Source organism: Emydura macquarii, unplaced genomic scaffold (genome assembly GCF_026122565.2).
Source record: "Emydura macquarii macquarii isolate MOO-44397 ecotype Brisbane River unplaced genomic scaffold, CSIRO-AGI_Emac_v2 contig_509, whole genome shotgun sequence".
Classification (NCBI taxonomy): Eukaryota; Metazoa; Chordata; order Testudines; family Chelidae; genus Emydura; species Emydura macquarii.
The window spans coordinates 178220-201607 of NW_027130646.1; the positions used below are offsets into that span (position 1 = coordinate 178220).

Genomic DNA, 23388 nt, shown 5'->3' on the forward strand with positions numbered 1-23388 from the left:
CACCAAGGCCTTGTCTACATCAAGGCATTCTCACTCTGTCACTGGTGAAGCTGAGAGGGTGGGAAATGTGAGCAAGAACATCTTTACCTACACAGATCCCGGTACGCTCCTGCCAAGGATGATCGAGGCCAACAGCCCGTCTGAGCTAGGAGAGCAAGGTTAATGAATTACTCTGAAATCAACACCGTGGGCCCAGCCTATGAATTCTAGCTTTTTAGCAAGTGCTGGCCAGATATCAAGAACTCCTGGGACCCAGGCTCCTCCCCTTTCCTCTGAAATCCCAGACAAACCACACCCAAAAGACGTGACCACGGAAATGCATCCGGGGCCTAGTAGAGCAGTGGTTCCCAACCGTCGAGTGTGCGGACCCCTTTTCAACCTCCAAACATCTTGGACCACCACATGCTACTAGTTTCATTTGAAATTGTCCATTTCCTTGGTGAGGATGTTATTTTTCTTTTCCGTGGACCCCCTTTAGTAGCCTTGTGGACCACCAGGGGTCCACGGACCACAGGTCAGGAACCACGGTACTAGAGGCTTTGCTGAAAGCTAATTTGTGCACATATTCAGACTTTCCTTCGCCACATCAGAGTCTCCCACCTCTAAAAAGCTTCCCTGGCAGGGTTTTATAACACACCCTTTAAGGTTCCTTTAGGTTCTCTTTCTTCCCTGCATTTCTTTGGAAGAATCAGACTGCTTTGGAGAGAGAGGAAAAAATCCTCATACAATTCCTCAGTTTCCCATTTTTTGCTGGCGCTCCAGAGAAGTGATGGAGAGAGTTTTGATGGCTTGCTCTCTGAGAGATGAAAAGGCTCCTGCACTGGGTCCCTCTCACATTTCAAAAATCATGATAAGAAACTCCTCCCCTTGCTCTGCTCCATGTTCTACTGTTAACTCTTTCTGGGGAATCCCAGCAGCACCAATACTGCCCCGGGAGGCAGGGGAGATATCCTATATGTACGGTCATTGTAGTAGGGAGACTGCACTGCTGTAGCCCTGCCTCTGACATACACCATGAAGTGAGCAGTAAGAGCCAGTCATGTAGAGCTGCCAGATCCATTTCCTTCTGACGGCTGGAGCTAACACAAACCACCTGCTGGAGGGGATGAAATCAAACTCCCAGACTTTGGATTCCAAGTAGCAAAACTCTAGCAAACTGAAGCTGCTGTAAGCACCAGCAGAGGAGATCACCCCCAGTGCCACAGCCTATTATTAGCAAATTGGAATAGACTGTCTCTCTACCCCAGGCAGAGTTGCCAAAGCAGCTCATCTGCAGTGCAGCCACCTTTGCTTCCTGTGGGATTGCCACACTGTTACAGCATAGCCGTCAAGAAGTGACTAAACGCAGATAAATGTGCATAATACTAGGTACTACGGTACAGAGCTGAAGGAGACTGGCTGGCTAAGAGGGTCAACACTCAGATTTGGGGAGGAGGGCAGAAGTGGCTATGACCAGAGCTCAGAGGAAGTTCACACACCTACTAGCCAGAGGACCAAGCCTGCTAGCCAAAAGTAGGTACAGAAGAAGAGTGAGATCCACTAGTGAGATCCAGGCCCACAGTTCTAGTGGGAAGGCCAGCCCCCTTCCAGCTGTCAGGAAAGGGGAGGATGCTGTGCTTTTTACCAATGTACAATCCCTACTGGCTGCTTAGACACACAGATGATCAGCCTCTGGCTAGCAGGTGCCTGAACAGGAAGGTCCACAAGCCGCTTCTTGCTGTTGGAAAAAGCAGAGCTGGGTCTCTGCTCTGGACTCCAGAGCTTCTTTCACGGGTGGAAGATGGGTCTTCACTAAAGGTTTCTCCCTCAGACTTCTTCTGTCTCTTTCCTCACCAAGATAACGCCACTTCCCAAGGTTGCTGCTGCTACTCATAGCTGTCCCGGGTGGGAGCAAGAAGGGACATGATTCTTGCCCATGGTATTGTGGCCCACAGGGTTCTAATGGCCAGCAGTGAAACTGATCAGTCTTGTTCATTTAAGTTCAGCTGCTGTTTGACAGAGCCTGGAGCAGCAGCAGTGACCATGGAATCATGTATCTCCAGACTCTGAAAGTCAGCACTGCATCCGTTCACACTCTGTACCTGTTGGGAAAGCTTTCCTTGCAACCATAAAGACGTGGGACTTTTGCTTTAAAACATAAAAGCTTATCACTGCTGCAGGTGGTCATGGGTTAGACCCTCCTTGCTGCTGGTTGAGTGGCTGCTTGGAGTTTTCAAAGCCTACTTAACCATGCCATTTCTCACTGCCTGCTCGCTTTACTGGACCTGGCTTTGCTGGAAACATACCACCTGTTACCACCTAAATTCCAGCACATAAAGGATCAACAACAGGATACAGAATCTATTGCCTCCAAATTCACTAGTCCAAACTTAGCTCAGGTTGGAAGGGCCGAACACATTTCCCTTCTGATGGCTCTTTTTGATTCTCTGGGCTCACGTGGCAGAGACTTCAAGAGCTGAAGGGCCAGAGCTCTGCTCCCAATTTCACCCAGGTCATGGTTTATCTAGAAATTATGCAGGAGTCCAGACACTAGGGAAATGAGCATCTTTAGTACACCCGAGTTCAACAGTCTGATCTAATTCCTAGCAGGCAGCTTCTCACGTCACAAAAGCTTCCATCACAATTGGCACGACTTGTTGGCCGAGGATCAAATACCCCAGGGAAACTCTGTTGCCTCAGCCCCAGAGGTAGCACCTCCAAATCAGTGGGAGAAGGAGAGAGACTCACAGTCTCCAGTAGCTTCCACCAGCAAGAAAGTCAGGGTTGTTTGTTTTTTTTTTTTTTTTAAAAACCTTCAAAACTATATTTCTAACTTGAATGTGTTAAGTAGGGCACCTCAATAAACTGCCTTATTTCCCAAGATAATAAGAAGCTGCAGCTCCTGTTGACTTCAAATGGGACACTCCGCTCCTGCGAAAGTCAGGCCCCTCTTATTTAAGCCCTTAACTTTTAGAATGCCAGACTGAACATTTTGGCTGAAGTGATTGATCTCTGCAGTACCTCTGAAGCTCTAGGGCCGTTATCCAGATGGGAAAAGGGAGGCAGAGTGAAACATCCTGTTACTACTGCTTAGTCTTTCTTTCTCCTGTCCACTTGTGTGTCTCATCTCACCTTTTAGATTATAAACCCGTTCGGGCAGAGACTCGTTTATGGTGTGGGATGCCTGACACAACAGGGTCTGAAGCTGGGCGAGTCCTCTCGGTACCCCCACAACACAATAATAAAATAGTAAGTTACGTGAACTGCCCAAGAACACGGAGGACGTCAGTGTCCAAGATGGGATGGGAACGCCAGCATTTCGAAGGCTCAGCCTTGTGCTCCAAACACTTTTTATCACAGCTAGTCTGTGGCACTGCTGATGCCTGACAGACGGTTCTATGCCCCAGGAGAGTGGCGCACTCCCTACAGAGATCAGGGACCATATCCCCTTGGAGGAGGAGACATGCCAGCCAGCCATCTTCCGTGCTTTAGACAGACGTGCTTGCTGCTCTAGGCTCCCTAACTTCGGGGGACCAGGAAGAAAGGCCAGCAGCTCAGAGTAACAAAGGGAAGAAAAAAATTAATTTCAGCTGCGATGCCAAGTTCCCACTATGGCTGAGTCTGTGTTACTGAAACCTGAATAAAAGCGTTCAAGTGTAACATAAGGAAAGCCTTAGTCTTACCGCAGTCTTCACTGCAAGCGCTTTACACCGATTGCTACCCTCCCGACACCCAAGGCTGCACACCGTTGAAGAGGAAGCATCCCCACCTGGACTGAACAGAAGGGGAGTAAAATCCAACCTTGACAGAATACGCTGCATTAAAGGTCCAACACACGGCCGTTCAGGAAAGTTACAGCAGCAACGTACAGAGACACAACTGTTTATAACATAAGGGATTGTGCTCCGCAGCTTGCCCTGAGCCGCTAACAGTCAAAATACCACGTTAGGCAAGGATGTTCCTTTGGACTTAGCAATTCTGCTAACAAACCACACGCGCAGAGGAGGGGACGATCCATTCCTACCCCTCTAGTCGTCACACAAAGCTGCTTGTTTATATTCTCCCTCTTCCCTCCCCCTGGCCTCCTGATTTCCTATCCTCAGAGCTCTGGCCTGGATTTAGAGAAAAGAGGAGGAACAGGGGCGTGATCCTTTTGCAGAAAGCACGCAGCAATTCGCCTGAATTTGAGCGCTTGCCACTTGGGTCATTAACACAGCAGTCTCTCACATACATCTCCTCACCCCTCAAATCACGTTTGCTTCTATTCCTAGCCCCCACTGGCCTGATGAAAGGTGCCCCCACTACTGAGCACAGTCAGTACAAAGACACTTTTTTTTAAAAAAAAAAAAAACCACCCTCTTCACGGGAAGCCAAAACTCCCGGATGTTGGCAAATCAAACTTAGCCTGTCGCTTCAAGTTTAGCGACTTATTCGCACCTTTCAGGGCCAGCAGATTTTGATCCTGCTGATTTTGAAGAATCCCAAGAAGACAGTGCGACTTTGGACTAGGAGATGGTGATTTTTTTTTTTTAAAAAAGCACCCCCCTCCACACCACCACCCCCATCCATGTTTAAACAAACAAGGAAGATAGATAAAGTCTTCGTTCAGGCCTTACCAGACTTCTAAAGCCACAATCTGTGTAAGGTTTTTAATCCGCCATTAGCATTTAAAACCTTGGAAGAGACAAAAAAAAAAAAAAAAAGGGAGAGTAACCACACACAAAAGAAAAGTTGTTGGTTTTCTTCTCAGGCTGGCAGGAGATGGTTCCCCCCGCTTCTTGGCCCAGAGCCAGAGAGACGTCACAGCACGGAGTCTGCTTTCTTTAAAGGCACATAGCACAAAAAGACACGGCAGGAGCAGCCTCAGTAGGTGGCAAGCTGCCACTGAATTCAGAAAGGGACAGTCCCGCTAAATGGACACATTGTAGAAAACCCATCTGCCCCATTAAAGCTTTTCCTAGATAGAAACGCTTGATGCAAGCATTTTATACCTTGGCATCCTACCAGAGAAGGAATGATCGAACTTGGCACATACATAGCGCCACACAGACATAAGAGTGAAACCCTTAGGTAGTCTTGTTAGCTTCCCAGCTTCGTATGAGGCTAGACAAACTCATACAGGAAGTAAAGTGTTAATTACTCTCAACCTTAAAAATGTATCATTGGAACAATTTATCAAGGGTTATGCTCGTTCTAGGGATTATTTTGTGGAGTTGGCCTATGTTATACAGAGGTCAGGCTAGATGATTACAGTGGTCCCTGCTGGCCTTAGAATCTATGGCCAAATCATTTTCAATTTAGTCATTTAACAGCAATTCCAACTCTAAACCATCTCAAAGCCAGGGTGAGGCTAGTGATGGGGCATTGTTAAATGTAGGCAGACTGCTCACAGAGGATATTACTTTGACTCTGTGCCATTGTAACACAGCTACTATCAAAAAAGAGGACCCCAACCACCAATTTAAAATCATTTTTAGTTTGTATTTGAGACCCTGGATGCTCTGCAGTTCAGACTTTTAAGACACAGATCCAGCTAACCTGGTTTTTCAGATGGTTTGGCCAGGGACAAACTGTTTAAGCCACATGGTTTTTCTTTTTTTGTTTTAGAGCATCATATTTAAGTCTCCATGACATAGGGACTCAAAAAGGATCTGGCTGAGGCCAGATAAAAAGCCCAGGATGTTAGAAATCCCAATTATTGCTGGTTTAAGTTAAAATGAAAAGAATCTGTAAATTGATGAAGTGTGAAAAGTGCCCTTCGAGCTGGGCAAGTCAGTGTTCAACCCTTTCCCGACGGCTGACTGAAGTACACCAGACACACCTTTGAATTGATCCTCTCTGTTGTGGTTGGGTACATCTCAGCCTTCCCTTGGAAATGGCTGCTGAAACATGCACGTTCCTGCAGTGGCTAGAGGGTTTCCAGCTACCTGCCCACTCTGACAAGGACTGGGGAATATGCGGAGAAGGGCTAGTTTTTCCCCCTGCTGCTATTTCAGTGGGCCCTCCCAAATACATACAAACAGGATACGCAATAACAGCCAACCTAGCAGAGCTTTCAGACCTCAGACTTGCCCTGTCAGTACAGAAGGAGTAGATGCTCAAAGCTAGACCAGAGCTGCTGCCAAGTGCACAATGGCTACTGAATTAGCCTGCACAGTCGCTGTGCACCCAGAAGCTAAATTGCAGCGCCGCTATGCACTTTGGAGGATACAATTAGCATTGTAGATGTGATCAATCTATTCTATTAGATTGCATGAAAATGCAGCTTCTTTTCTAAATTCAGTTTCAATCGAGTAGCTAGACTTGCCTCTGAGCTTAACAGCTGCTGATACCTTAGGCCTGGGGACTGAAGAGCCAACATGGCTGTCTGAATAGACACAAAGCTGTCAGACGCTTGTGTTTCGGGACGGACTTTGGCCAAAGCACAGGACGAGGTGCAGGAGACCCTGCTTTTGCTCCTGGCTCTGCAGATGACTCACCATATGACAGTGGGAAAGTGTCAGCCTCTGCCCTCACTTTCTCCCATCTCTAGAAGTGAGGACACTTCTATCTACTTCGCAGATGGTTTGAGGTTTAATTCATTGGCATCTGTAATGTATTCAAGACCACCAGATAGAAAACAATATGTGCAAGCTGTGGCGTGTTCTTATGGGCAGGGACAATGCTTTACTGTGAACAACATGTCTGCAAAACTTTGAGATCATCAGAGGACATCACCCACTTAAGCCTTACAAATACACTTGAAGCAAGAATCCCCCCACTTTTCAATGGGGGAAATGAAGGCATGATTTAGTTACTTGCCCAGGGTCACACAGCTAGAGCCATTATTATTTCTATTAGCATCTAGAAGCCCAGGTCACAGGCCAGGACCCCACTGTGCTAGGCACTGCACAAACAGAACAAAAAAAGACTGTTTCTGCCTTAGAGCTTGGAATAGAACCCAGAAGCCTGGCTCCTGCTCCTGTTACAATAATGCCTCTGATGCATAGAAAATTTTCCATTTCCACCCTCTATTTATAATCCCATTCACCCTTGACAAGCAAAAGAATCACACCTGTCTCAAAGTATTTTGCCTACTATTGTTACAAGTAACACCCTAGATAACTTATAATTAGGCTTGGAAGGATTAGATTTTTATTGGTAGAATGTCAGTAAAGGTCGATTTCACCATACACACAGACTAAAAATATCTATCTATCTAAATTTCTATCATTATGGATGGTAAGTAAGTAAAATGCTGCTTGAGAATTTAGAATCAAAATCCAGTGATTTAGACTTCTGAATTAGGCTGGTTACAAACAGACTAACGAATGAACAGTAAGAACAGGTATCATTTTGTTGATTTAAGGATATTTACTTTGTATATTTTGACATGTGATGTTGACAATTTGCGTTTTAGAGGTTTATCAAGCGTTAACTTTATTAATCCCAACATCTAGATAATACTTAGTCCTGCTTTGTGTGCAGGGAACTGGACCAGAAGACCTCTCGAGATCCCTTCCACTCCTACACGTCTATGATTCTATGACTCCTATGAGTCTATCTACTGTCCTTAAATAGTTGTGGGAAATTATGGGGGTGGGAGGGGCCAGACAACTGTGGGAATTTAAAATGACAAAAATAAAAAAAATGCTAAAAAGCAAACAGTATTATCCATCAAAATTACAAAAAATAAAAATCGAATTCTGCCAAGTTTAACAATAATTGAAAGACTGGAGAAAGTCTTTTTCCAATTTATTTTGTTTAAATTATAGCACTTGTATATTGCCCATTTCATTTTCTCCTCTCCCCCATACTTTTAAATTTCTCCAATTTGGGTCTTTTGCACAAGGGTAAGACCCATGTTTTAAAAAGCATTCATAAGTGTGGTTGTGAGACACAGAAGTTAGCAAAGGCATTAGTGGACAGGTACTCAGATATCAGGATGGCAAGTGGTATTATAAAATTATTTTTATATAGAACCAGAAAATCCTTTTAACTCATTTTTAAAAAATTCACTAGACTTCAAGTTGACATTATCCCCTTAACTGATTCGAGTTTTTACATCAGTTCGGCCTTGTCTAGACTTAAACGTTAGCAGTGATGTTCGAACACATTCTAGCACTTTTGAAAAATCTGGTGTAGATTGGGCAGTGTATACTTTAACACATGCTAAACTGAGCTTTAACTTGAGTAGCTTAGCATGTGACCGTCTACACTAAACTTTTCAAGTGAATTAGATCAGAATCACTAGAAGAGGTAAGTTACTGAACATTTCACTGGTGCAATTTACCCCCATAGCTCAGGAAGATAAATCACTACTGCAAGTCCCACCTTATTCTAGTGCAGCACATCAGCATTGGGGCTTTCCATCAGCTTAGCTGACCTAGTGCAGAAAAAGATCCAGTAGGGCTATGGCCTTTGAGTGTGTTGTCACTGTGCTGGATAATAAATGTAGCAGGTTTTAAAGAGCAGGTTACTCATCTTGTGCAGTAAACTTGGGTTCTTTGAGATGGGTGTCCCTGGGGGGGTGATCCACTTCAGGTGAATGTGTGCCCCTGGCCTTTGATCGGAGAGTTTCAGCATCAGTGCTTGTCTGGGTCACATATGCACTATCTCCATCTTGTGCCATTGTCGGCACCTACCTAGTGCTTGCCACCCAACGCCCCTCAGTTCCTTATCTACCGAAGAGTCTGGAAATTGAACTCTGACGCAGAAGGGAGTAAGGTGGGTAGTGGAGTACCCACAGGGTCAGGGAAGAACTTCAATCTCGAAGAACTTCAATTACTGCTCAGTAACCATCTCCTTCGAGGAGCATCCCTGTGCGTGCTTCACTTCATGTGACTGTTGAGCAGTGCTCCTCGTTGGACGGAAGGGACTTCGGAGTTGCGTGTGCAAATGAAGAGAACACGAAGGCCTAGCAATGCATCCAACCTTGAGCCCTGGTCGATTGCACAATGTTTTATGAACATGTGTGCAGAAGCCTAAGTGGCTGCTCCACACATGACCATGATCAGTATGTTGCTACGGAAGTTGAAAGGGATCTGGTAGAGGGAGTTTGGATCCCTGATGGGGGTTGCAGGTTCTTCTGTTTCTAGCAGAGGTGGATGCAACCAGAAACGCATTTAGATAGTCTCTGTTGGAAATAGCAGAACCCTTCTTAGAGCATTCCGCAGGGGAAATGAAGTCTTGGTGATTTTCTGAAGGGCTTAGTTCTATCAAGGTAGAAGGCTAAGATGCATCTGATAGCCAGAATATGTAGTACCACACGTTGTGCACTCCCATGCGGTTTACAGAAGAATGAGGGAAGATGGATTGGTTGGTTTACAAGGAAGGAGGAGGGTACCTTGGGGAGAAATTTTGAGTGAGGTCTTAGGGTGACCTTGTTCTTAAAAAAGATAATGCAAAGTGGGTGTGCCATGAGGGCGCCTAGCTCTCCTACTCAGCGGGCTGATACAATAGCTACGAAGAACGCCACCTTCATTGATAGGTGCGTCAGAGAGCATGTTGCTAAGGGTTTGAATGGGGGCCCGGTGAGGCAGCGTAGTAATAAATTCAAATCCCAACATGGGGTGAGAACGCGTACCTCAGGGTAAACGTTTCTGATACCCTTGAGGAAATGTTTGGTGATCAGATGGGCAAAGATCCATGTCCCATTGACATAGTGATGGAAAGCAGTAATAGTTGTAAGATGTACCTTGACCAAGCTAAGCGATAGTCCAGATGTCTTTAGTCACAGTATGTATTCCAGTATCAAGGGTAATGGGGCAGAAAAAGCCCTGGTTTGTTTATTCTGAAACCATATGTTGAATCTTCCATTTATGCAGGTAAGCATTGCACGTGGTTAGCCTTCTGCTGGTCAGTAATATGTCTTTCACCTGTTCCGAGCAGGTTAGTTTGTCAGGATGGAACTGTGTAAGAGCCATTCACTCAGGTGAAGCCTCTCCAAGTTCAGGTGATAGACCCCCTCGGACATCCTGCGATAGAAGGGTCGGCAGAAGTGGGAAAATGCACGGTGTGCATATAGGCATCTGCAACAGGTACGAGTACCAAGTTTGTCTGGGCCACGTGGGGGCTACCAGGATAACTTTGACCTTGTGGGTTCATATTCTGTGTATAATCTTCAATAACGGGGTTCGAGGAAAATGCGTATAGCAGAGGCGCGTCCTGTTTGAGGAGGAATATATCTCCCATGGACTGGGGCCCCAACCCTGCTCTCAAGAAGGATTGCGGGCATTTGTGGCTGTGAAATGTTGCAAAGAGGTCAACAGATGGGTGAGCCCAATGTTTGAATGTTTGGTAGGATGACATTTAGTTCCCACTCATGGTCCTGAGAAAATTCTCTGCTCGGCATATCTGCTGCAATGTTTTGGCAACCTGGGAGGTACAAGGCTGGTATGCTGACACTGTGCCGGATACACCAGTTCCATAGTCTCATGGCTTCAGTGCATAGGGAGTGCAACCCTGCCCTTCCTTGCCAGTTTATATAAAACATGCCAGCAATGTTGTCCGTCATTACCCGTGTAGTCTCGTTCTTGATCAAAGGCAGGAAGTGCAAACACATGTTGCGAACCTCCCACAGTTCCAGGAGATTTATGTGCAACCATTTCTCGGAGCGGTAGCATGGGCCCTGAATTGTGTAGTGGAGTAGATGGGCCCTCCAGCCTAATCAGAGAGGCATTGTTGTGAGAATCATAGAAGATGGACTTTGTGTGAAAGATTCCTGCACACACACTGGGGTTGGATCCACCAGTGTAGACTCTCTGACCTTGGACAGCAGTGTGGGGTGTTTGCTCAGGCTGGGTTTGTATGGTATGTAGACATTGTCCCCAGTATGCTGCCCAGGGGTCCCAGCAATGCCATTGTGTGAGAAAGGGCATAGGTGGTGGTAACCATGGGTGGCCATACCAGGACTGTTTGAATGGGAGAGGAGTGGTTTGAGAAAAAGGCACCCTCCTCCCCATTAGAAAACAGTAAGCCAGTGGTGAAGCGGGTTGGCACAGTATTGTGCATACCGGAGAGACATTAATGCCAAATAGTGGAAATTCCGGCGTCAATGAGACGAGTAGATCCTTGTGTTGTAGGAAACGATGCAGTGGTCGGTGCAGACGACACTGCTGCAGATGAGGGTGTCAGTGCCAACCTCGAAACGCTCTGCGCTACTGGAACAGATGGTGGTGCCATAGGCTGTAGGGAGCACCTCGGTGCCGCCTCCGGATCCATCAGTGCTGTAGCAGAGGAAGTGGGCATTTGTTTGCCTCTTGACTCCAAATCTGCCCGCTTAGGGTCAGTGGTTGTCAGGATACTGGAGGATCCCAGTGCCTCATATGTACTCAGTCAACATGCGGTCAGTACTGAGGGTAGGGAATGACCTGAAGACCGCTTCTTTTTCGCTAGGTCTTTCAGGGGAGAAGTTAATGCTCTTTTTCTCAAAGCCTTTTTGGAGGAATGAGCTTTCTTGTGTGTAGAAGATGAAGTCTCTGGAGATCTTTGTTCAGAGGGGGTCTGCTGGCTGGGATCGGGCGCCCAACACAGAGACTTCTCCATGAGGATAAGTTTGAGATGCAGGTCTCTGTCCTTTCTGGCTTGAGCCTTTAGGTTGCTGCAGTGAGAGCATTTCTGAGATACGTATGTGTCACCCAAGCAGCGGACACATTGAGGGTGTCCGTCCAGCACAGGGATTGCTTCCCAGCAGGAAAAGCAACACTTGAAGCCCGGTGAACCAGGCATGCTGGAACTATGGCAGTTCAGCCCTAACAGTAACTATTCTAAAGGGGAAAAAATTAAAGTATTATAATTTTTTTTTAAAACAGAAAATAAAAACGGGAAAAGAAAGTGAAAGTAAATATAACTAATCTACTAAAAACTGTTCTAAGAAGAAACTATTCTAAGCATTAAGAAAGTATCGTCTTCACACTGCTGGGAGCTCGGCTCCATCTCTGGTCGAGGACAGTTGAGAAGAAACTGAGGAGGGTTGGGTTGCGCATGCTAGAATAGGTGCCAAGGTGAGACGGGGATAGCGCATGCCTGACCGAGACGGACACTGCTGCTGAAACTCTCTGATCAAAGGCGCAGGAGCGCACATTCACCTGAAGTGGAACATCCACAGGGACACTCCTGGAAGAAGAATGACATTTTACCAATGTCTAGATCAGGGGTAGTCAATTCTTTTTTGTCCAGGTTCAAATTTCTTGTTAAAGATATAGTCAAGGTCCAGACTCCAGAGGAAAAAAAATATCTAAGTAAATAAAAAAATTTTGGGGTCCGTTCAAAAGCATCTGGTAGTCTGGATTTGGCCAGGGGTCCACCTATTGACCACCCCTCGTCTGGGTATTTCAGTGACCCCACCACTGTAGTATTCAAGTGCCTCACAAGCTTTGCTGAATTTATCCTCCACACCTTACCTTGCAGTGGAACTAAGGAACAGAGAAAGTGACTTGACAAAGGTCATATAAGTAGTCAGTGGCTAAGCCTAGAACTCAGCCCATGTCTCTTGTCCAGTGCTTTTATCAACAAGCCATCATATTCAGCACCAATGTTCCAAGGGACTCGTTCTCTGTTAAAGATTTACACATGTGTGTAAGTCCAATGTCCTGATCCTGAAAGTCAGGAGACCCTGGATTTAATATACCTCCCCATCCTCTTTAAAAGGGTCAGATCATATCGGATACAAATTTTAGGCTTTATAGGAATAAGGTTTTTACACAACAGTTTCCAGGTTTGCTCCTTTTAATTCCAATGCTAAGTTTAACCAACAGTTTAGTTTTCTCTTATGGTTAAAACATATTGCAGTGCTGAGGCAGTGCATAAGAACTTGAAAATGAATAGAATACAAGCAAAGTTTACTAGCTGATTTTCTTTGTCTAAGATGAGACCAATGCAAGAAGCAAACTTACATAATTAATATTGAAGAGTAAATCAGATTTGTGTAATTGAAAGAACATCAGTGGTATTTTTTTTTAAGTGGTAAATGAGGTTTTCATCTGACATTGTCTCTTTAAATCTGTTTCCTAAATCTGGCTGGAAGATTTCCTTACACCCCAGCAAATGCGAGTGTTACTAAAAATATCCATCACAGCAGCTCAGCTCTCATGAGACTCCCAGAAGCTAAGGTGCACAACAGAGCAAGGATACAAGAATGCCATTCTTCGCATTTATGTAGCAGTTCACATTTTGAAAACACCAGATATTAAAATTGGCTTGGAACAGAATTTAAAATAAGCAAAAAAATTTTAGAAGTCATGAAATTCCAGGTCAGCCTCTTTATTAATACATTTTATAATACAGAGCACCTGACCCTATATGAGCCCAAGGAGCAAATATCTAAGTATCCATCGCTCCTCTGCATAAAAAAGAATGCAGCTTCCACATGTTAGCACCATGTCACAATCAGCCCACTAGCATGACCACTTTTGGGCCTTTCTAGGGGGAGATGGGGACAAACAATGGCTTTTCTGCTAGAATCTGACAGTTTCACTCACTGGGGTTCCAGAGATCCTAGGAGAACTTTGACTTGCAAAGCCAGAACCATGTGGCATTGATGGTTAGCAAAAATGAAGCGGGGCCATTATTGCTCAAGTCTGTTACCCTTCTCTGTGGGAAGACAATGAAACCGCTGTTAGACCCTCATTTTGAGAAGCCATTTCTTGATGCTAGCAATCTCACCAACCACCACCCTGTCTTCAGCTTTCCCTTTTTGTGAAGGCTGAGGCCAGGCAACTTTGGCTGTATCCGGGGTCAAGGATCTCTTGTGCAGCGTTCCACAAGGCTCAGTTTTGTCTCTTATCCACCAACTCCTAAGTATGCGAGGCTACTGAGAACACAGCAAGCAGTCTTGGGCTGCAGTGCCACCAGCGTAACACTGGGGGCGGTTTTGCTCAGACTCTGGGATAAGACCCATCTATGCTTTCATCAGTCACCATGGTATTAGTCACCAAATTTCAGCCCTGCCAGGAAAAATTAAATCCAGACAAGAGAAGTGATACTAGTTGGTCTGAGACGGAGAAACTGCAGGGCATGTCTCACTTATTGAGGGGTTCATAATCTAGTAAGTGGTTCCCAACCTTTTTGAGGGAGAACCCCACTAGTTAAAATGCACCCCCCCCCCCAACATCCCCACCCTGCCCCCTCATTAGTCATAAACACATATAACCCCTATAAACACACACAATGACAACAACAACACTAAATTACATCATAATAATAAATTACTCCTACCTAAGTAAGAAGCTAACCCTTCCCTGGTGCAGTCACCACCGCACACCCCGTGTGGCTCCACCTCGTTCCATCCCCCATGGACTGAGGGTAAATGGAGGCTCTGACGGGTTGGCCAGGGCTGCTCCAGGCCCTCCGTGGCACGGGGCTGCTTCTCTCTGGCCAGGCGCCTGGTCAGCACGGAGCTGGGGGTGCGGGCTGCTCCTCCGCTCTGGCCAGCGCAGAGCTTGGGGGGGGGCTAAATGATCTCATTATTACTGAAACCTCATAGACCCCCTGGAATCTTTGGAGCCCCCAAGGGGTCCTGCCCCCCAGGTTGGGAACCGTTGATCTAGAACACTAGGACTGTCCCACTGTTCTCCACCTCAGATAGAGATAACACACAGATGTTGCGAGGATTAGTTAGCAACTGTAGAACTGAAAAGGACTATAAGCACTAAGTATTAAGACTCCAGCAAAAAATCACTGAGACCTTGTCAACACTCAAAAAATAAGTCAACATGACATATGTCATCTTACAGCCATCGCAATAGTAATTTTTTGCCCTGCTCCCGGCTGGAAGCCAGGGTCCAGCCGCCCCAGGGCTTTTCGCCTCGCTCCCAGCTGACAGCTAACTACTGATGTAAAGGGCACAGAGTGTCTACACTGACACTGCATTGCCCTACCTATGCTGACATAAGCTCTACACCTCTCATTGAGGTGTTCATGCTATGTCGGCATAGCAGGGGAGTTACATTGGTGGGAGGCGCCTTTGAGTGTTCACACCTCCACTGTTTTGTCCACAAAACCATCTAGTGTAGACCACTAGCGAAGAGACTTTCCAATCATCCCAAAGACCTGTTAAATTAACAGATTTACGCTTTGAAGTGCAAGCACTGGTCAACTCTCCATTGAGGATCATGGTACTTTACCAGAAACACAACTGAATTTTCCTCATCTTCCTCAAAATCCTCCTTTTTCACAATGCCAACAAAAGCCTCGACAACAGTCAGGCTGCTGGTGTGCTGAGACCACAGCCAATCACGCTGACCAATATTATTCCCCCTCTGTCTATATCCATCTGCCCTGTATCCATCCGTTGTCTCTGGTCTTATACTTAAGTAAGCTTTTTGGGCAGGGACTGCCTTTTTGTTCTGTGTTTGTACAGCATCTAACACAGTGGGGTCCTGGTCCAGAACTAGGACTCAGAGGTGCTTACAAATAATAAAAATGTACCTGTTACCTCTGAGGTCCTGTCAACACTAATTCCTACAGTAGAACACACAACGGGGTAATCCCTCCAAATGGTTTGGTCTGGCATAGTGCACAGGACTGGACCATTTTTTAATCTTGCTCTGAACTGGACTTTTGTACGGCTGTAGTTATGGTTCAGGAACAGAGTTTGGTCCTGGCTATCTTACAATCATGTCATAACTAAGTCATTCCTCCCAACACAGTAGCAATTATTTGTAGATGGCCTCTGTCTACATTTGGACTTGAAGTTAAATGGTACTGGGAAAAACACAGGCAGAGTGTGTAAGTGCCCTGTCCCCAGGTCTAGAATATGGTTTGGGACACTGGTTTAACAGATGGCCCCTGGGCATGCTGGCTTGGAGAACCGTGATATCACCTTGTTGGCAAGAACAGTACTTAGCTGGTTCTGCTGCTTTTCTCTACAAAATCCCCTAAAGCCCCTGTGACAGGTATTGCAACCTATTGCAGTATCTTGGAGGGACCACCGTATTACATTTATGAATGATTTACCTAACAGTGGGGGGTGATTAAGGCGAGTCACAGGCACTAAACTCTAGAGAGGTCTGATACACAGGCCCATTAGTGTCAACTGGCAAAAGGGTTCACTGTTCTCTACAAGCAATTCCTGTCTCAGACCTGACAAATTCACTACACCTAATATACTGCTCCTATGGTATTTATCCACAAAGGGCAGCTTGTGAGGTCTCTACTGAAAGCTATTAACTGATCAATACTCAATCACTGTGATGTGTGTGTGTACAGGTAAAATGTAGGGAATAATGTAGCTATTTTGAAAATTATGCACTTAGGGTCTTGGAGTAGAAGTTAGCGCTAGTCTACACTTACAGTGGCACAGCTTTATCAGTACAACAGTATCACTGTAAGAGCGCTTGTGTAGCCACGTTATGGCAACAGGAGAGAGCTCTCTCTCCGACAAAATAAAACCACCTAAACGAGCACCGGTAGCTATGTTGTTGGGAGAGTGTCTCCTGCCAACATAGTGCTGCCCACACAAGCACTTATGCTGGCAAAATTTACGCCACTCAGGGGGGTATTTTTTTTTCCCCACACTTGAGTGACAAAAGTTTTGCCAGCATAAGTGCTAGTGCAGACAAGGCCTTAGTCACCAGGAAATCACGCGTCTGAGTGATGACCCATTCAAGGGGAGGGTGATGTCACCACTCCAGGGCTAGCTGATTACGCAGTGCATTGTTCAATTGCCTACCCTTGCCACAGCCCAGAAGAGTCAATGGAAAACCATCAAAGACAACCGCAATCAGAACCACTTGGAGGAAAAAAAAAGAACATGAGAACAGACAGGAGATTGCCAGACTGTGCGTAAAGACAAAAGACTGATTGAGGGCTTGTCTACACTTGAAATGCTACAACAGCACCACTACAGCTATGCCTCTGTTGGGCTTCAGTGTAGACACTACCTAGACCAACAGGAGAGGTTCTCCTGTCAGTTTAGGTAATCCACCTCCCTGAGGCAGTAGCGAGGTCAATGGAAGAATTCTTCCATCGATCTAGTGCTGTCTATGCTATGGGTTAGATAGGCTTAAATATGCCACTCAGGATTTTTTTCCCACCTCTGAGCGATGTAGTTAAACCAACTTAATTTTCTAGCATAAGTCAGGCCTCAGTATGTGGCAGGGCAGAGAAAGGCCCTCTGCTTCTATGCACTGGGGAGACATTTGTTGTGTGGAGGTGTTTTTCATGAAAGATTGGACCTTGGCTCACGAAAGGCCAGCCAGCTCTGCAACAGACTGAACTTTGGCAGGAAAACCTATTTTATTAGCTAGGAAAAGGAATTATTAAGAAGTGTAGACCCTAGTTCACATTTTATTATTTTGTTTTGTATTGTAACCATTTGTTTCCAGCGTTCTCTTTATTCTAATGGAATTTCTTTCTTAAATAAACCTTGTTTCATCACAAGAGCTGTGTGGTATACCCGAGTGGCGGTTTAAGGTAAAACTGGTAAATTGGGGTACACTGTTCCTTTGGGAGCAGAGAACCTGGGATCTCTGTGAGTAGCCTGTGTCAGGGTTTGGATATCACAAGAGAACATTTCAAGGAGACTTGGGACAAAGATGGGGCTGGCATAGCTTGGAGGAGAGTGCTTGAGTGGCTGACAAGCTAGTGGTGTTAAGAAGTTAATACCCACTCACCAGGGTTGATAACAAATGATGATTTAAAAAAAACCCTGAATTCTTTTGATTTTCTCAAATAAGTTTTTCAATTTTAAAAACAGACCTATTTAAAATGAAATCTGAATTGAATACATTATATGTTAAGGCCTAAATTTATTTTAATTTCTTAAAACAGTTAAATAAAAAAATAAATATGCTGAATCCATAAGCCTCGATCAAAACTTGAGTTTTCTGTGTAAAGAATCAGGGGAAAACCTTTGACTTTTGAGGTCAAGCTTTATAAACACGGCACAAATAGGTCACCTACTGTATTAAGAGTTAGATCCTTTGGGGATACTTAGGGGCTGTGCGTCTAGGTGCAGGAGACTGGCAAAGTCACCACAGGTGCTGGGATCCAGACTACAGCTCCAGGAGACACCATCATGTATCTCAGTGGTTCCCAACCTGTGGCCCGCGGGGTCTTTCAAAGTGGCCCACTGCTCCCCTCCTGCTGGCTGCAGAAGGGAATCACCACCTAAGAACCCAAGCGGAGCACGTTGCCGCGGGGCTACAAGACCAGTGCAGGCTCCTGCTGCAGCCAAGGGGGCGGGAGATCAGCGCTCCCCCCCCCTGGCTGTAGCAGCGAGCACGGCAAAGCGCTTCGCCTGGGTCCCTAGGCGCTGGGATCCCTGTTGGAGCCTGGGGAGGAGAGCACTGATCTCCCAGCCCCCTTGCTGCAGAAGGGAGCCATTGCCTAAGGACCCAGTTGGAGCGCACGGGGCTACAGGGGGGAATCTGGTAGAGGACTGGTGGCCCTTCAAGGTTGTAAAAGTGATATCTGTGGCCCTCGAGCCAAAAAAGTTGGAAACAACTGATGTATCTCATGAGGATCATCCACTGAGCTGAAATAATCAGGTTAATTCATTGACAACAGTTAGTCCCTCTGTTTAATAAATCATTTAGTTGTAAATGTGAAAAATGTTTTGATAAGAAGTTTATGTATCCAAAACATTTAAAGTAGTTTTGCTTAATAAAAATCAATGTTATATGCTTTTGTATGTTTAAATTCCAGTTACCATCCTAATGCAACTGAACACAAATCATGAGTAAAAAGTGAATTATTGAGTAGATAAGCAATATATCATTCACCATTTTCTAACATAATAAAAGTGCACAATTAATAAGAATCTGAAAATATTAAGCTATATAATTGATTAAATAAATATATATATAGCTATGGCATATCCCACTAGGTAGCAAAAAGATGTACCAAATCTAGTGTGAAAACACTATTTAGTTGTAAATCATCATGTTTTAATGGGTATATTAACCAGTGTGAGTACATCTGTCTTTAGAAAAGAACTGAAGTACAAATGCAAACGTTGATTACAAGCAGTAATTTAAATCAAGGCTTTCCACTTGATCTAAATCAATTCCATGCCAGCCACCATAGGCAAGACTCCTTCTCGCAGCAGGCAAGGAGTAACAAGGTAATTTATAGTCCATGGCAGGGTGGATAAAAATCAATGATTTTTTCTTTTAAATAAAAAATATCAGATTTTATTTTTTTTAATTTAAATCGGTTTTTTTTTTTAAATCAATAAAATAGTAAATTTCTCTCTCATTTAAAAGATCACAGTTACAATTAAATCTCATCACAAACAGGCTAACCCTACACTTACAGTCTCATAAAAACGAATGAATGGCTCCAGTCTGTCCAGCCTAACCACCAGCTCTTGCTTCTTGAAAGTTCTGGGCTTTCAGTTTCTGTTTCTCAGCAGACTAAAGCCACATGTGCAAAGACAGACACAGGCTGGATAGGATTGTTGTTGTTCTGGGCTTATGGGGCGGTGGAGCTGGGCCAAGCGAGGCAGAGGAGTTAGTTAAGACACTGTCTTAAAGGCGCACAGAGAATATTTTCATTCAATGCTGCAAACGTGACAAAGATGAGAAGATACTTAGAAGAAGAAACGGAAGGATGCTCCTTCATAACATATGGCTGCAGTGCCCATTTAATGCATCTTTCGGCCGAAGACTTAAGTACGTCTTCTCCAGGAATAAAAGAAAATGTTGCTGAAGACGCAAAATACTTCCGTAACAACCATTTTACTTCAGCTTCACTGAAGAGAGCAGGAGGATCCAAACTAATTCTCCCTCAAATGTTCGATGGAATTCTGTGGTTGATTGTTTTGAACAATTTATTAAGAACTGGCCTATTCGCATAACGTTTTGTGAAGAAACTTCCATCTATTTTAACATGGTTATCTCATCCAAAGCATCTAACAGTGGATTAAAGAGGACTGTAGAGGATATGCTCAGTACACTGAAAGGCACTTTAACAGACATTGAAGAAAAATACCTCACCAGAAAGTTAAACTGCAGACGATAAAGAAGCGAACGGATCAAGCACTAACTCCACCCCATTTTCTTCCGAACATTCTTGACCCCAGATATAAAGGTAGATGCCTAACTTCTGAAGATGACACTGCAACGGCATGGGCAAAATCACTCCTCGGTTATGCCTGTCATAAATTTCAAGGCTGGAGCAGAACCATTTAAACTGTACATGTTTACTGATGATGTTTTGAACAAAGTCACTCCCCTGAACTGGTGGAAATCATTAGCCAGGCACCTTGAAACAGAGTTCCTTCAGTTGCTAAGCCAACTTTTCACAGCAGTAGCTTCCTCTGCAGGCACAGAGAGAATATTTTCATCATTTGGTATTATTCACTGAAAGCTAAGAAATCGACTGGGAACTGAAAAAGCAGGAAACTATGACTAAAAATGACAGTGGGAGTGGGGAAGATGAGAGGCTAGTTGTAGAAGTTTTAAGGACAGTGTACATTTAGTGTTGTGATGACTTGTCTGTTAGAGTTAATAAAATTTGAAAATTAAAAAAAAGCCAAAAAAAAAAAAAGCGTTTAAGGACAGCCGGCAACTCAGGAGACTGCTGCAACTGCAAATGTGAAACATTTATGTAACATTTAAGATTTAGTTTAATAAAAATAGAAGCGCTATTGTGTTTGTGTGTGAGATTTAGTTCTTACCATTCCTAATGTACTGCTGCTGCACCTGCAGTTTGACACGGGTAATGAGTATTATGTACTATTTCCTAAATTAATAAAAATCAAGTTATCTAAAACATTACACAAAATATACTCTCCTAGATGTTGTAAAATGCTGTATTGAGTTGTAAATTAACATGTTTTAGTGATCAGATTTGCACCATTGTTAAAGAAATATGTGAAGACGTATCAGTGGGGAACTTGATTTAAATCAATGATTTTCTTGGTGATTTAAATCAATCCACCCTGGTCCTGGGTACCCTGAGGACAGTCACAAGAGGGACCATCCCTGGGTGTGGTTTACAGAAGTTGTTTAAACTTGGTTTTCCAGAGAGTCAAGTAAACAATGGGCTTTTGGGATAAAAAGTAAGTTTGAAGTGACACAGTGTCTTCCTTCTGATCCAACAAACCAACAGGACCTTCTATCCAAGGCAGGCCCCAGCCCTTGTAGAAGGGTTGTAAAGACTGACTTATTAGGACTGCATAGGTCCTAGGAAGCCAAATGGGTGACTCCTGGTATGTTTAGTGTGAGTTTAAGTCTGTGTCTTGTTTTTAGTATGTTTTCTCTGTGACGCCTTTACCTTAAGAATAAATGTGCTTGCTTAGAAAGAATTCTGTGGTAACTTGCTGGAGACCTGACTGGGCGATACAGGTGGTTACCCTGAAACAGTGACAGCCCCCGTTTCCCCTCTATTCTTAAGAGCCACATGCTCAGAAAAAGCACTCAGTTTCCCCAACAACTGCAACCTCCTCTCAACTCCAACCCAGTCAAAAAACCTCTATTGAGCAATCACCTTCCTTTTCCCACACTTTGAGTTTGCTTTCCCACCTAAGTTTCTGTCAAAGCTTCGTCCTTCTGTCAAAGCTTACCCATTCCCAGTCTGACATCAAGAACTTTTAAATCCTACTCCCCCATGCAAATGGATACTTTGGAAGGGTGAGCAAACTGCAGACCGCTGAAAGTGCATGAAGGCAGAGAGGAGCCCAGGACAAGAAAGCATAGAGCAGTTAAGATCACAGAAGAGTATGAAGTGAATTTTTGCAGATTTTAAGGCCAGATAGGATTGTTGTGATAGTCTGTTGTGACCTCCTGCACAACACAGGCCAGAGAATGTCTCCCAGTTACTTTTGCATCAATCCCCTAACTTCTGTTTGGATTAAAGCATCACTTTTAGAACGGTATTCAGTCTTGGTTTAAAGTCTTCAAAAGATGGAAAATCCATCATGTCCCTAGATAAGTTCATAGATTCCAAGGCCAGAAAGAACCATTGTGATCATCTGGATTGGGGGGGAGGGGGGCGGCATTTATTATGTTATTTAACATCAATACGTCAGAATCATAATTCATGTGAAATATGCCATGTCAGGTACCGTTAAAAAGGCTATAATGTGCTAAATAAGATGATGATGTTTATGTTCATGTGTTGTGTGTAATGGAAGTTATGGATATGTTTGATATATCTGTATTTCAGATTGTGCTGGGTCTGGGCGATACCTCAGACAGGATGGCTGCACCACTAGCCTACTTAATGGGCCATTAATGAAATTCACAGGTACAATGGGCCCAAAGGGAGAAGCCAGGGATATACCTGATGAGTCACCAGTCACTCATGTGACCCTGGACTCCATCTTATTCCTGTAAATTTCCACAAGCAACATGGCAAAGGCCAAAGGACATAAAAGGCATCTGCACCCCATCCATTTGTCTTCAGTCTTCAACCTACTGCTGGATCAACTCATCTACAATTGAACTGAAGCTGTGAAACAAAGGACTGAGACTCATCCAGGTACTGGTTGTACACCAGAGGGACTATACAAGCCTGCAAACTCCACAATTCTATTAGAAACCTGATACAATTGATTTGAAAGTCCACATATGTGTCTGATTGCTTTAATCCTTTAACATTTCTCTTACAGTTTGTTTGTTTCTTTTTATAATAAACCTTTAGTTTTAATTACTAAAGGATTGGCTGGCAGCGTGGTATTTTGGGTAAGATCCAAACTTATAATGATCTGGTACTGTGGCTGACCCTTTGGGGTCAGGAGAAACCTTTTTGGTAAAGAGCATAGAGTTTTAAATAACTGATCTCTTTACTGGACGTAGTGACTGATTGGGAGCCAGAGACTGAAATGCAGTAAAGGGGGCTGTGTGTATTTGTATACTGGCTTCTTGATAACCAGTGTGGGGAATCAGAAAGCACTGTTTGTGGCTGGTTGGGAAGTCTGACTTCAGTGTCACCCACCAGTGTCGGAAGAATCTGCTTTCCTTTTGCAGCCTGCCCTGACCTTGGCATTTTCAGGTGGCTACCCTAGGCATGGACGGGTCACACTTCCCCACAATAATTTCTAGTGCATCTCTCTCAGAAAAACATCTACTCTTGATTTAAAAATTATCCATGATGGAGAATCCACCATGACATTTGGTAAATTGTTTCAATGGTTAATTATTCTCACCATTAAAAATTCACACCTTAATTCCAATCTGAATTTGTCTAGTTTCAACTTCCAGCTGTTGAATCATGTTATACTTTTCTCTGCTAGATTTAAGAGCCCATTATTAACTATTGGTTCCCTATTTATATATTTATAGATGCTAATCAAGTCACGCAGGGCTGAAGCATGTAACTTAGCTTTGTGGGGCCCGTGGCATGGAGCCCCCTAGCAATTGCTCTGCTTGCCACCCCTGCACTTACAACCCCATCCTGTGCACCAGGTTGAGGAAAAACTGCTCTCTAGACCAACGTATGACAGACCTCAAATTGCTTGGAAGATACCCAACTAAAACAAGT

General features: G+C 44.4%; 1 protein-coding gene across 9 annotated transcripts in view; it reads right to left on the minus strand.

The window, feature by feature from the left end:
- NUMA1 (nuclear mitotic apparatus protein 1) overlaps positions 1–23388 on the minus strand; it is a 63000-nt gene that overhangs the window by 37955 nt on the left and 1657 nt on the right. The window contains exon 1 of one of the 9 annotated variants that reach the window (XM_067539067.1): positions 4596–4721. The exons of the other annotated variants lie outside the window; for them this stretch is intronic. The gene's annotated coding sequence lies outside the window, so the exon portion shown is untranslated. Of the gene's footprint in view, positions 1–4595; positions 4722–23388 lie in introns of those variants that run through there. 9 annotated transcript variants of the gene reach the window in all.